This window comes from Mercurialis annua, linkage group LG3 (genome assembly GCF_937616625.2).
Source record: "Mercurialis annua linkage group LG3, ddMerAnnu1.2, whole genome shotgun sequence".
NCBI lineage: Eukaryota > Viridiplantae > Streptophyta > Magnoliopsida > Malpighiales > Euphorbiaceae > Mercurialis > Mercurialis annua.
The window spans coordinates 29,995,791-30,010,217 of record NC_065572.1 but is presented as its reverse complement, the minus strand read 5'-3'; the positions used below and the strand labels follow the sequence as shown (position 1 = coordinate 30,010,217).

At 35.8% G+C, this 14,427-nt stretch overlaps 1 long non-coding RNA gene and 1 other non-coding gene across 2 annotated transcripts; one reads left to right on the top strand and one right to left on the bottom strand.

Annotated features, from left to right (window-relative positions):
* Positions 1–2,738: 2,738 nt before the first annotated feature.
* On the bottom strand, positions 2,739–3,498 carry LOC126675333 (uncharacterized). The gene is made up of 2 exons (XR_008790248.1): positions 3,220–3,498; positions 2,739–2,820 (listed from the first exon to the last, which is right to left on the bottom strand). It is a non-coding gene; the product is annotated as an uncharacterized LOC126675333 (long non-coding RNA).
* Positions 3,499–14,106: 10,608 nt separating this feature from the next.
* Positions 14,107–14,213, top strand: LOC126675996 (small nucleolar RNA R71). Its single transcript, XR_007640174.1, has one exon. It is a non-coding gene; the product is annotated as a small nucleolar RNA R71 (small nucleolar RNA).
* Positions 14,214–14,427: the final 214 nt, after the last annotated feature.

Here is a 14,427-nt window from a genome sequence, read left to right as displayed (position 1 = left end):
CCTATAAGAACACAAATGAGCGAAATGAATTTTGTGTTTGATCCGAAAAGACCATCACGTGTCAATCCATACATTCTATCTTTTCCAATATGTTCTAATCTAGCATACCGTACCATGATTGATAGATTGAAAAAATAATGAAAAACAAACATTGCTATTATTCAAATAACATTTAGTGTTTAACACTATAAAGACATCCACATAAAATCCACAACCATAATATAAAGTACCACTAGAAGTCTTAACATAAACATCTTGAAAAATAAACCAAATCCTAACAAAGCAATAACGGAGACCAAGTTCCGTCGAATCTCCAAAGCATAAAGGACATCATGTAGATATAGAATCTAGCCTTCTTACAAAAACAATTTGCATGTGCAGTTCCTCTAACTTGAACTCTTGCATTGTTGTCTACATATATCTCTTAAGAACCATTTAGAATTCGAAAAAATTCTGAAAATTCATTTCTGTCTCTAGCTACTTGGTATGTGGCTCCTGATTCTACAATCCACATAGGATGAGATTCGGTTAACAAGGAAGTATTAAAAACAACAACAAAAATAGAAACAAAACTTTTCTTAAAAGAAGTAAGATAAGACTTTACTTTTTTAGGCTCAGTGCACTCGCAAGCATAGTGATCCATGTTTCAACAATTGTAACAGGCCGGCTTAGTCTTATCCCATTTTCCACCACGCTTTTAGTGCTTGTTTTCACCTTTTGGTTCCGGTCCAGCTCCATCCATCTTGCCTTTATTTTCCAACTCTTTTTGGACCATTTACGCTTATGACCACCTTGTTTAAAATTAGATTCAGCAACATATGCTTGAATATCAGGTTTAGTAGCCTTAAGGCGCTCATCCTCAAGTTCCAAGTGGCGTGTAATGTCATTAAAAGTCTTAATATTCTTATTGTGAGTCATGTTCATTTTCATGTGCTCACAATTGTTGGGCAAAGATTGAACGACTACTTAATGTTCATCTATGGGGTTATGTCTATATAATTTTATCTCCATAATCTTATTCGACATATCCTTCAATTGTTTCATAGTCTTGTTAGGGATTTTCTTATAATTGTCGAATTTGATAGTCAGATGCCTAAGTCTGGAGACAATAGTTCCTCCAAACCTTTCGCACAAAGCGACCCACATGGCATTAGCAGTACAATACTGATGATACTCATACACCAAATCATCATTCATGGAACTGATAAGAATTCCTCTTGCAGTTGAATCCTTTTTCTTCCAAATAGTGTATGTAGCCATGTCGCGCTTAAATTGCGCATCATTGACATTTCCCTCATCTGCTATTGGTTCATCCATTACATTATTAACAACATCAAGAGCTTCTTGCTCCTCAAGCAATTAATACATTTTCAGATGCCATATGTTATAGTTGTCCCCATTGAGTTTTTCACCCTTATTAAGTTCCGCTATGATATTTTTCGAAGCCATTTCAATTCAATAATAACTACAAAGAGACATATTTAATGCAAAAATTAATTTATTATGTAATCATACACATCATCATCATATTAATCTAGTCGCAATTACAATTACAAAAGTTCACTATGTTACCAATCAAATTCATCATTCAAATGTTAAATTTTCTTCAACTTAATTTAAATTTGCGCCATTTAATTCTTTGATGAGAATAACAAAATTCTACCATCATAGAATGCCCATCTCATAATATATTTATTGGAATAATTATAATAATCCATAATATTAAATGATCATGAAATATTTATCAAACATTTAAACATACCATAACTCAAGAATATTCACCAAAAATCAAGATGTAATACTATGGGCGGTATAAATTAAGTTTAGAAAATTAAATTAAATAATTTTCTAACACTTACATACAATTTTTATAAAATTTTCAGTTGAAAATTCTAAAAAAAAATTGCATTTAATCAATTAAATGATTATAAAAAAATTCAAAACACATAGGTAGAAAAATATTTTTCTCCCACTGAAATTCAACATTATTTAAAAATATTTTTTGAAATATATTAAATATTTTCTATATTTAATTTCTATCAAAAATAATTTATTTTGAATTTTAACTTATATTCAATAATAAATACAAATTAAATAATACATACTTTAAAAAAATATAAATAATATATGAAAAATTCAGAAATTAAATTTAAATTTTTTCAGTGGTGTTTCGGAATTTTTTCGACCCCCGAAAGGCCTTGCATGCGCCCCCATTGCGCGTGGGGCTGCTCTCTTAACTGACTGCCTATGCAGTTAGTTCTAGTCGCGCGCGCGGCGCGTGTATTATACGCGCCGACTACACTTTCGAGTCTTGTTTCGAAATTTTTCCTAACCCCCTATTTATAGCTATTCTGAGTTCAACGGTGCGATCGGATTTAAACGTTCTTATAAAAATTACCATTTAAAACATGCACATAATTTTCTCTTTGATTATTGCATTTTAGTTTCAAAACCATTTCATTATGGTTTATCATGCATCTTATTATGCATACCACCTTACTATGATAATAACTGCATTTCACTATGCAGACCATTTCATTATGGACTTAACTACATTTCATTATGCAGATGCGTTCATCACATTTTATACTCGTTCAGTCGCTCAGACTTTCGCACAACATTCACATATTACATATTATCAGAGTTTAAGCGTTATGATAAAATATAAAGCATAAACAAGTCCTACGACTACTAAGGTATCATCGTTCATTATTCTAGCTACTGCAACTCTAGACACATAAAGGAAAAGTCATTCTCACTTTATTCAAGCCAGGGATTTCCGGAACAAGAAATTGGAAATCCACACCTCAAACTACTCGCCTGTAAAAATTATAAATTCAACGGGGTCAGTTATAAAAACTGAGTGAATGCGTACAACATGTACTAATAAACATTAATATGAAAGCAATGCATTCCAGATTACCGATTCATATGAAATCCTAAATCATGATTCATGTTCCTATATTCTTTCAGAACAGGAAACATAAATATTCCAATTTTTCCATTCCATTCGGGTTAACCTTTTATTTTCTTCTGGCCGTATTTATTTTCTCTTTTTGTACTTTTAGCCAGTCAAATCCGATTATTCTAATTTTACGTATTTGAAAGTCCCAGACTCTTCTTACAATACAACGGATTTCGGCAGTACATAAATACTGTCGCCAATTTCACTTTTTTTAATAAAAGATTTAACCTCTCAGATCTCGGCAGTTTCTCTACCTGCCTTTGGTCGTCTATATTCCGTTGCCTCTGAAGATCTGTTTCCATATATCTGGACCGTCGTCTCAGACTTACAGACCGTCGTCCGGATTTCCACATACCATTTTTATGCAAACACATTCTAAATGCAATACCGGTGATCACACAGCACTATTGCCGCCCAATAGTAAGCATGTTACAATGAATCTAAATCGGTTTCAAAACTATGTATAATAGTTCATGCGATTTAAATTTAAAATAAAATAAAGCATTTGCAAATCATGTAAAGCAGTTCGCAATATTTTTAATACTAATATTTAGCAGTATAAGTTATAAACACACTCACAGTACTCGCTTATTCCAAATATAAAAATATCACCCGTCGAAATATCAAAAACTTCGCTCGCCGGTTTCCGCGACAAAATTCGCTGGGTCTAATTTAGATATTAAACATTAATAAATGTATTAACTCTAAATTCTAGGATAAACTTTAGACCGACTCAACCAAATAAACCACATAATCACATAACCAAATTTGATTCCGACTATCTCTTTCCGCGTCATCGTATTTCTACACGATACACTCTATCCACATAGTTTATTTAATTCAATAAATAAATATAGAATTATAACTCCATATAATTCTAACACATATTCAATTCACACCATTTTCTAAAATACACCTTTAGAAAATCTCTATAAATATACCACAATTCAAAAATATCCAAAAATATTTTTCCGAAAATATTACCCGGGGCTCGGGCCCCCCTTATTTTCTGCCAAAATCATTTTGGCACTAACTGCTGCCAACTGAGCTTCGGGCTGAGCCACCTTGCTCTATCCCCTCTGCTCATTTTCCGTTCACCATATTCCGGTGGTTTTGGCCGGAAAACTCAAAAACACTAAAAACGCTTAAAAATCCATTTAAGCCATTTTAACACCGAAATTCACCAAAATTAATTTCAAATAAGTTTTTAATTTTCATCTTGTAAAAACAGCAGCCCATAATTTTTAAAATAATTATTTTCCATTATTTTAACAATTAAAACAAAATAACCATTAATAATCAAAACCGATTATTAATCCGTCAAAACACTTCAATTAAATCAATTAAATTCCATAAATAATCATCATATTAATTTCATAAATTTTTCATAAATAATTTCTGCTCAGAAATTAAAAATGACAAAAATACCCTTTTTAAACAATTTTAACCGAATAAACAATTATCAAAAATTAAACCCGATTAACAAATCATTAAAAATTCACCATTAAACATTTAATCAACATCAACTCAACATTTAACTCAAACATAAACCAATTTATTTTCAGAAATTTAAAATCCATTTATTTACCCCTTTTAAGCGATTTTTAAGCTTTAAACTTATTAAAAATCAAAACTTGTATCATTAAATTAATACCCGAACTAATTAACATTTTTAATCCACAAAAATCACACTTTAAAGCATATATTAATCTCATCATATAGATCAGCCCAGAAATTAAAATAAATAATTTAATTTCACGTAAAAATCTATTTAAAACCGAAACCCATCAAAACAACAATCAAAACTAGTTAATCAACCATTAAAAACCATTTTTAAACCATCCTAAGCATGTTTCTAAGATTCATCAACATCAGAAAACAAAAACTAATATTTGAGCTTTAAAATTCACCTTGATTCAACATGCAAATATAGATTAACAATCTACGCAAGTTTCCCGACAACTTTTGTTAAGAAAATTTTGTAAGAAAATCAAAGTGTAAATTTTTTTGTTTGGAACTATGGTGTATTCGGCACCCACATAAAATGAAGAAGAAGATTGAGTTGCATGGGCACCAAGCTTGTCTAGAGAAATATCTAGATATGAGTTTGGTGTTTCAATTATTTACAAGTTTGCCATTATGGCATTCTTGTAAATAAATCGAACTCTAGGGGCAAAATAAACTCAAGTTTCTCAAATATTCAAAAATATTAAATCATATCATATGGGCTGAATTAAAATATTTTTGGGCCTTTAAAAATATTTAAAATAATTATTTTGACGGTTTTTAGTGAAAAATCGCAAAATTCACTTTTAACACGTAAAATTGCCAGAAATTGAACTTAAGGCAAAACACACTCCAATTCACATTTTCACCCCTATAAATTCATGAGATGAATTTATCAACTATTTTCAAGGTCTTAATTAACTAAAATTGGACACGCGCGAAAATAAACACTAATAATTCTACGGGGTATTACATTCACCCCTCATAAGAAATTCGTCCTCGAATTTCAAAACAAATTATTACCTTGAGCAAACAAGTGAGGATATCGTTTCCGCATATCCGCCTATGTTTCCCACGTACATTTCTCAATTGTACGGCTCCTCCAGAGCACTTTTACCATAGGTATCTCCTTACTACGGAGTTTCCTAATCTGGGTATCCACAATTTCTATGGGTTCCTCCTTATAAAATAGCTCCTTGTCTATCTCAACCTCTTGAGGTTGAATAAGTCGATCAGGGTCAGGAATATACTTCCTAAGCATCGACACGTGAAACACTGGATGTACTTGCGACATCTCAGACGGTAATGCTAACTTATAAGCTACTGTTCCTATTCGTTCAATAATCTCATATGGCCCTACATATCTCGGCGCTAGCTTTCCTTTCTTTCCTGTCACGACCCGATTTCCCCCTCGAAACTCGAGCCGAGACCGACGCTAGGAAATGAGAATGGTTGTTCCGAAACCCGTAGCAAGCCTAAAACCTCTACAAATTTTTCGCAAATATAAATCTAGATCGTACCTCGCGTACGACCCGTTTTCAGAAAACACCGTTAAAACATTTTTCCGTTTAACGTGGAAAACACATTCTGAAAATATTTATATAAGCGAAATCGCGTTTTCAGAAATGCTGGTTGAATAACCCTAGTTATTCTGACCCACGTGCATTTCTGAAAACCGGTGCGGTGGTACAGGGACTTAGCTCACGTGCCTTGCCTTGCAGGCAGCCCTGTCTCAAACCGCGCACCCGAACAATATGTTTAATGAAATATATTGAACACTTTCCTTTTTCAAAATGTTATATCAAACATATTAAAAACATGCACAACAGGCACACAAACGTAAGGCCAGCTAAAACTACACACAGTGTCTTTGCAGACCAACGACACTAAGCTTGGCCCACCCGTAGGGGACACCATAAAACACCATATGCCTATTAAGCAGCCACTTATTAGAGCTAGACAAAGTCAGGTTCTTATCAGAGTATATAGACAGAGGAACCATGACGTGGCCACAGGCATAACAAACCTATATACACTATTGCAGCATCTAAGAGTTTAAAGTGTATTTTACATATCAACAGAATAAGCTTCCCTGATGGAAAAAGGGTGGAAGCTCGACCAGACCCGGTAGCTAGGTACCTGAAAATGATAAACAACAACGGGGTCAGAAATATAAATATTTCTGAGTGAGTAGATAGGTTTACAATTAAATACCAAAATCGCATATAGACAAAATATCGATATATAAAAATATTACCAGTCCTCGATCCAAATGAAACCCTAGTCCTGATTACGTTATAATGCTATCATATATATAATGCATATGCACAACTCTTGTTTAATACAGGATGAGTTGTATACATATGTATCACAGCCATCTTATCTCTGTATAGGGTTGCTGGGCCGAAACTTAAATCACTGCCACCTCAGGACTACCCAATAGGTTTAAGCCGCTTAGCAAGCATCTGGCTTTAAACCTAATCTCAATATGTATGCTTATAATATTTACCTCTCATCTAGTTCATTAACACTGGTGATCACACAGTCCTATTGTTTCCCAATAGATAGCTCGTTTCAGTGAATCTTCCTTGGCTAAGTTTCATACTTAGTGCGATTTGTGAATTTAAAAACAATTGAATACTAATATTCAAAAGTAAACAAATAAACTCACAAACACCGCTAGGTCTGGAACTTAATCCTGTGGTTGTGGCCAGACTGCTCGCTAGCTGGTCGGACTAAACACACAAAGCAAACATGATAAAACACATCAATATATGTTTCCAATAAAACTTCTAGGTCCTTAAACCCATATCTAGGTCAAACATATAATCATTTAAAAACGTAACACTTCTGGTCTGTTTTCTTTTAAAACCATATTATAAATTCTCGTTTTGAGAAAACGTTCTAACTTCTCTCTGGAAGTTATTTTAGGTATCGCAATACCTAAAGAAAACCATTTATAGTATAGACCTAATTGTCAAAACAATTCTCGGTCATATACTAAGTATTTAGCCAAACAGATTGCTAAATATTTAAAACCGTTTAAACGTTGACTTTAACTCTTTTAAAGTTCATTATAAACGTTTAACCTTACTTTTAAAATCTCCTTTTAAAAGTCTTTAGGTTTAGGTTATAATAACCTTTTCACTTTCTTCTAACACAAGTTATCATTTTAAAATATATAACTTTGATTAAAAACATTTATTAAAAATATTTTAGGTTCGGTTGGAAAACACCTCAGGTTATTAGGCGAAAGCACGTCGGAATCGCCCCGGAAAGTCCCCCGAAAACCGAAAAAAAAATCAAACCCCGACTGCTCGTCGGGACAGCTGTGCGCCCGCACACTATCGCACAGTGTGCGCCCGCACACTGTGCGGCCGCGCAGCACAGTGTGCGCCCGCACACTGTGCGGCCGCGCAGCTCACTGTGCGGCCGCACAGTGGGCTGTGCTTCCGCACAGCCCCAGAATTTAAATTCCGGGACCTCCCGTCCTGCTTAAACGTTCAAAAACGCTATTCTAACATCCACAATCACGTATACACAATTCAAAATCAATACAGACGTTTAAAACGATAATTCGATACGGTAACCATTTATAAACGAGTTTATATTCGAAATAAATCGAAATAAACGTTTAATACGGATATAATACCTCGATTACTTGAGTAATCGTCGAAGAAATGAAGTTTGAATCGAGAAACGGACGAAATCAATTCGAAACCTAATTGCCGCCGCACTTCAGAGCTTCTGCTCCTTATTTCCTTTCAAAGGAAATGAAAATAGGCCTCTGAGCCTTTATTTGATAACCTAATGATGTTTAAATAGTATTGACTAAAGTGCGCTTTAGTACTAGCTCAATCATGCACTTTAAACCAACTTCTAAACTAGTCGTTCGTAGCCTAAACGGAAACGATTTCCAAATTTCATGAAAATTTTACCAAAAATCTAATAAAATATAGAAAGAATAAAAATATTATTTTTATTCCCATCCGACTTATATTTTATTCTTAATAAATCATTTTCGATTTATTAAGCCCGCATTGACTGCGCTTGATAAAATTTCGTCTTCCAAATTTTATCAAATTTTCACGATAACCTTTTTAAAATATTTCGCGAATATTAGCACCAAAAATATTCACTAGGGACTTATGAATTATTCTGCACCCAATTCATAAATCCATGTTCTCTCCGTTAACTATATAACTATTCAAATTTAAATTCTAAAAATTTAAATTTGCAATCCTATAGCTATATTAAAATGTAGGGATACTTGTAAATTAAATTTATTTTTAAATTTAATTTACCTACTCCCGTCTAATGAAATATTAGACACGTGGCTATATTTTAAATTCTTAAATTTTCGGGTTATTACATTTCCAAATCGGATTACACATTTCATAGGTGATATTTTAAGAAACACAAAATCTCCGACTTGAAATTCTATATCCTTTCTCCTCACATCAGCATAGCTCTTTTGCCGACTAAATGCAGTTTTTAAACGTTGCTTAATCAACGACACTTTCTCATACGTAATCTGTACTATTTCAGCTCCTGTCAACTTTCTTTCTCCAACTTCCTCCCAACAGATTGGAGATCTACACTTATGTCCATACAACGCCTCATACGGTGCCATTTCGATACTGGAATGATAACTATTGTTATATGAAAACTCTACTAACGGTAGATACTCATCCCAATGGCCTCCGAAATCTAAAACACACATTCTTAACATATCCTCCAAAGTCTGGATGGTCCTTTCAGACTGTCCATCCGTTTGGGGATGAAACGCCGTACTGAAATCTAAACGCGTTCCTAAAGCCTCTTGCAGACTTTGCCAAAATCGGGATGTAAAAACTGATCCTCGATCTGACACAATTGACACAGGAACTCCATGTAAACTGACTACTTTGTCAATATAAATCTATGCCAATTTCGCTGCTGTATAGGTAACCTTGATCGGAATGAAATGAGCTGACTTTGTCATTCGATCAACGATAACCCATATCGAATCAAAACCATGTTGCGACTTAGGCAATCCAACGACAAAATCCATGGTTATTCTTTCCCATTTCCATTCTGGTATTGGTAATTGTTGCAAAAATCCATATGGTCTCTGATGTTCCAACTTCGCTTGTTGGCATATCGGACACTTCGCAACAAATTCTGCTATATCTCTTTTCATACCATTCCACCAATACATCTGCTTAACATCGTGATACATCTTGGTAGAACCAGGATGAATACTATACTTAGATCCATGTGCCTCTATCATAATTCTCTGTTTCAATTCCTCTACATTTGGTACGCACACCCTTGTACCAAATTTCAGAATACCACCTTTCAAATTGTACTTCGTATTGAACTCTGAGTACACTCCTTTTTGAACCTCTTCCATAACATGCTTTAGTTGAGGATCCGTTGTCTGAAGTTCCTTAATCTGATCATTCAATTTAGGTTTAATCGTCATTTGAGCTAGCAAACTCCCCAAATACGAAACCTCTAATTGAACTCCTTGATCAAACAACGAATGCACCTCTCTAATCATTGATCTCTTCTCAACTAAAGTACATGAGCTGAACTTCCTGCTGATTTTCTGCTCAACGCATCAGCTACTACGTTAGCTTTGCCAGGATGATACTGTATCGTACAGTCATAATCCTTTAGCAATTCCATCCACCTTCTCTGCCTGAAATTCAACTCTCGTTGTTCAAATATGTATTTCAGACTCTTGTGATCAGTGAATATTTCGCATTTTGCTCCATATAAGTAATGTCTCCAAATCTTTAATGCGAATATCACCGCTGCTAATTCTAGATCATGGGTTGGATAATTAACTTCATGCTTTTTCAACTGGCGAGAAGCATAAGCTACAACTCGTCCATGTTGCATTAGTACACATCCTAACCCGATCCTAGAAGCATCACAATGGACTGTAAGTCCATCACTACCTTCTGGTAATGCCAGAACTGGAGCTGTTGTCAAACACTCCTTCAGCTTCTGGAAACTCACTTCACATTGATTAGTCCAAATGAACTTCGCGTTCTTCTGAGTCAGCTTAGTTAATGGTGCAGACAACTTAGAAAAGTCTTGCACAAACCGTCTATAATAACCAGCTAAACCCAAGAAACTACGAATTTCTGTCACTGAACTTGGCCTTTTCCAATTCATCACAGCTTCAATCTTTTTAGGATCCACCTTAATCCCACTTTGAGATACAACATGTCCCAAAAATGCTACTTCTTTCAACCAAAATTCACACTTCGAGAATTTGGCATAAAGCTGATAATCTCTCAAAGTTTGTAACACAATCCTTAAGTGTTGCGCATGTTCCTCCTCTGTGTGCGAATAAATCAAGATATCATCTATGAACAATATCACGAATTTATCTGGAAACGTTTAAAAATCCGTTTCATCAAATCCATGAAAGCCGCTGGTGCATTTGTCAATCCAAATGACATCACCAAAAATTCATAATGACCGTATCTTGTTCTAAATGCAGTCTTCGGAATATCATCATTTCTGATCTTCAACTGATGATAACCAGACCTCAGATCAATCTTCAAAAAGTACCTCGCTCTTTGCAATTGATCGAATAAATTATCAATTCTGGGTAAAGGATACTTATTCTTGATTGTGACCTTATTGAATTGTTTGTAACCTATACAGAGCCTCATAGATCCATCCTTCTTCTTTACAAACAACACAGGTGCTCCCCAAGGTGAGACACTTGGTCGTATAAATCTACGATCAATCAATTCTTCTAATTGATCTTTCAACTCCTTCAGTTCTGATGGTTCCATACGATACGGAGGTATCGATATTGGACTTGTACCAGGAACTAGATCAATACAGAATTCAGTCTCTCAATCTGGTGGTAATCCAGGTAGCTCTTCTGGAAACACATCAGAATACTCCGACACTACTGGTACATCATTCACACTTCCAACTTCCTTATGAACATCTCGTACCAGAGCTAAAAATCCTTGACATCCTTTACTCAACATCTTTGTCTCTTTCAAAGTCGAGACTATACTCTTTGGGGTTTCCAACTTCTCTCCCCGAATAGAGATAAGTTCAGTTCCAGGTGCATGGAACATCATTATCTTCTCTCTACAATCCACATTCGCATAATGTCGCGACAGCCAATCCATTTCTAGGATGACGTCGAACTCTAAAACATTAAGCAACAACAAATCCACAAGCAATTCTCGCTCCCCAATTAACACAGGACACGACAGATAAACTACAGTAACGTCTATGCTTTCGCCTACAGGTGTAGCTACTAACAATGGGTTTTGCAAAAACACAGGCTGAATTCCTAATTTTAATGCAAAACTCGACGATACAAATGAATGCGTAGCACTGGGATTAAATAAAATTGATGCATCATGCGAAGATATTGAAAATATACCTTGCACTACCGCATTCTACGCATTCACCTCCTGAGGATTGATCGCAAAAACTCTAGCCTGCCCTCCGCTAGTAGTCGCTCCAGATCCTCGTCCGCCTGTGGTCCTTCCTCCACCAGGATTACCAAAACCATATCCTCTTCCACGTTGTCCATTAAACACATTCTGGTTCTGTGCCTGCCCAGACACTGCAGGATATACATGTCTAGGTTGTTGAAACACTGGTTGAACAACACTAGCACTTGAACCTTGTGGTCCAGACATAGGACATTCTCTTGAGAAATGACCTTGCTGTCCACACGTGTAACATCCTCTTGTCGTATAGCATACCCCAAAATTCTTCTTTCCACAAGTATTACATAGTGGTACTGATCCTCCTGAACTTCGTCAACTAGAACTTGATCCAGGCGTACTGAATCTCCTATCTTTCTTTCCTTTCTTGAATCCTTTACGATATGGTCCAATGAACCTATTCGTATTAGAACTAGCAGTTCCTTCTCTCACATTCACTTGCTCACCAGAAACAGTGATCTTTCCAAATTGGATCAAAGTACTTTCCATTTGACGTGCACTATCGATGATTTGCACCAAATCCTTCTTAACATTAGATAGTAATCCAATAAAGTCGGGTCCTAGCCCCTTAATGAACCTTGAACTCACCCTATCTCGATCCAACATCAGATCAGGTGTGAATCGACTCAATCTTGTGAACTCCGTCACATACTCCTGCACCGTCTTTCCTATCTTATTCAAATTCAACAGTTTCTCTCGATAATTCTCCATTACTGAAAACGGCAGAAAGAAATCCTTAAATCGAGTGACAAAATTATTCCAAGTCATCTCTCCCATACTTGGTTGAATATGCCTTTGAAACCAATCCTTCGCAGATCCTTTTACTGACATCTCCACCATCAGTATAGATTGTCTTTCACTAGCATTAAGACGTCTAACATTCATTTCTACTTCCTCTAAGAAATCTAACGCATCGTTTGATCCATCAAACTTCATGGGCTTGAGCCTCATGTAAGCCATAACGAGATCACGATCAACGTTAGCACCAACTCGCTGCTATTGGTAATCAAACTGCTCTATGTGCATGTTTTGCACTTCCGCTTGATTTGTTTGCATAGCCGCTATGCCAGCTAAATATTGTTCGAAATCAAAGCCCGAAATGTTAAAATTTGGCCCACGGCCTCTACCACGACGTCCTCCACGTCCACGACCACGACCTTGACTCACATCAGGCATCACATCGTTATGAACGGACTCCTTATCATGAGCGTTCTCCTCTTGAACGTTTTCATCATGCTGATCAGCCATCCTGATCAAAACATGCTGTCTAATAAAAATCTTATCTAACGTTCTAATCATATAAATTAGACTCTACTTACTCCTAACAAGCATACAGACTCATTCTTAGAGCAAAGCTGAGAATATTTAAAAAATAAATAATGACTTAACAAATGACATGACAGGAAACCTAGATGTTGCAGTAGAATCTATATCAATTTCCTAGGTACACTTTCCATACGGTATTTTAGCAATGATACCACTTTTTTTTTCAGTAACCACTTTTCGACTATCACTCAGTCAGTGGAAATGATACCACCTTTCATTACTCCTTTCTTAGGCAATGAAACCATTTTTAGATCATTGCTCTGATACCACCTTTGTCACGACACGATTCTCGGCGTCGAGACTGGCGCTAGGGAATTGGAGTGGTTGCTCCGAAACCCATAGCAAGCCTTAAAAATACATTAAAAATCACTTAAAAATTTTCGCGGAATTCAAATCATTTTCGAACATTTTAAAATCGCAGTTTAAAACGTTCTTATAAAAATTACCATTTAAAACATGCACATAATTTTCTCTTTGATTATTGCATTTTAGTTTCAAAACCATTTCATTATGGTTTATCATGCCACCGGAGCATTCCGAGGGGTCACTTGCTTCTTCAAGGCATCTACTTGACTTTGCAAAGATGCATTCATAGCCTTCATGGCCTCATACTCTTTTGATTGGTCAAGTGTCATCAAGGCTTTTTGAACTGGTGGCCTTCTTCTTTCCGAGGACCAATTGCTACTAACCATAGCCAATCTCTCAATCAATTCATTCGCCTCATCATAGGTCTTTTGCATCAAGGAGCCCTCGGATGCCGAATAGATTGTAGCCCATGTAGTCTCACTCAAACCGTCATAGAATATTTGGATCACATGCTCCCGCTTGAGGCGGTGATGAGGCACATGTCTTTGGAGAGCCTTGAACCTCTCCCAAGTCTCATAAAGTGATTCCCCCTCATATTGATAAAAATCAATGATGTCTTTTGTCAACTTTGCAGTTCTCCCCATCGGATAATACTTATTGAGGAAGGAGAGATCCCTCCAATTATGGATCGATGCATTAGGGAGCGAATGAAGCCACAAACTTGCCTTGTCCCTTAATGAAAACGGGAACATTCGAAGCTTAATTTGATCGGCGGTGATGTTATGAAGGTTGAACGTGTTCAACACCCCCAAGAACTTTGCTATATGTTCATTCGGATCCTCA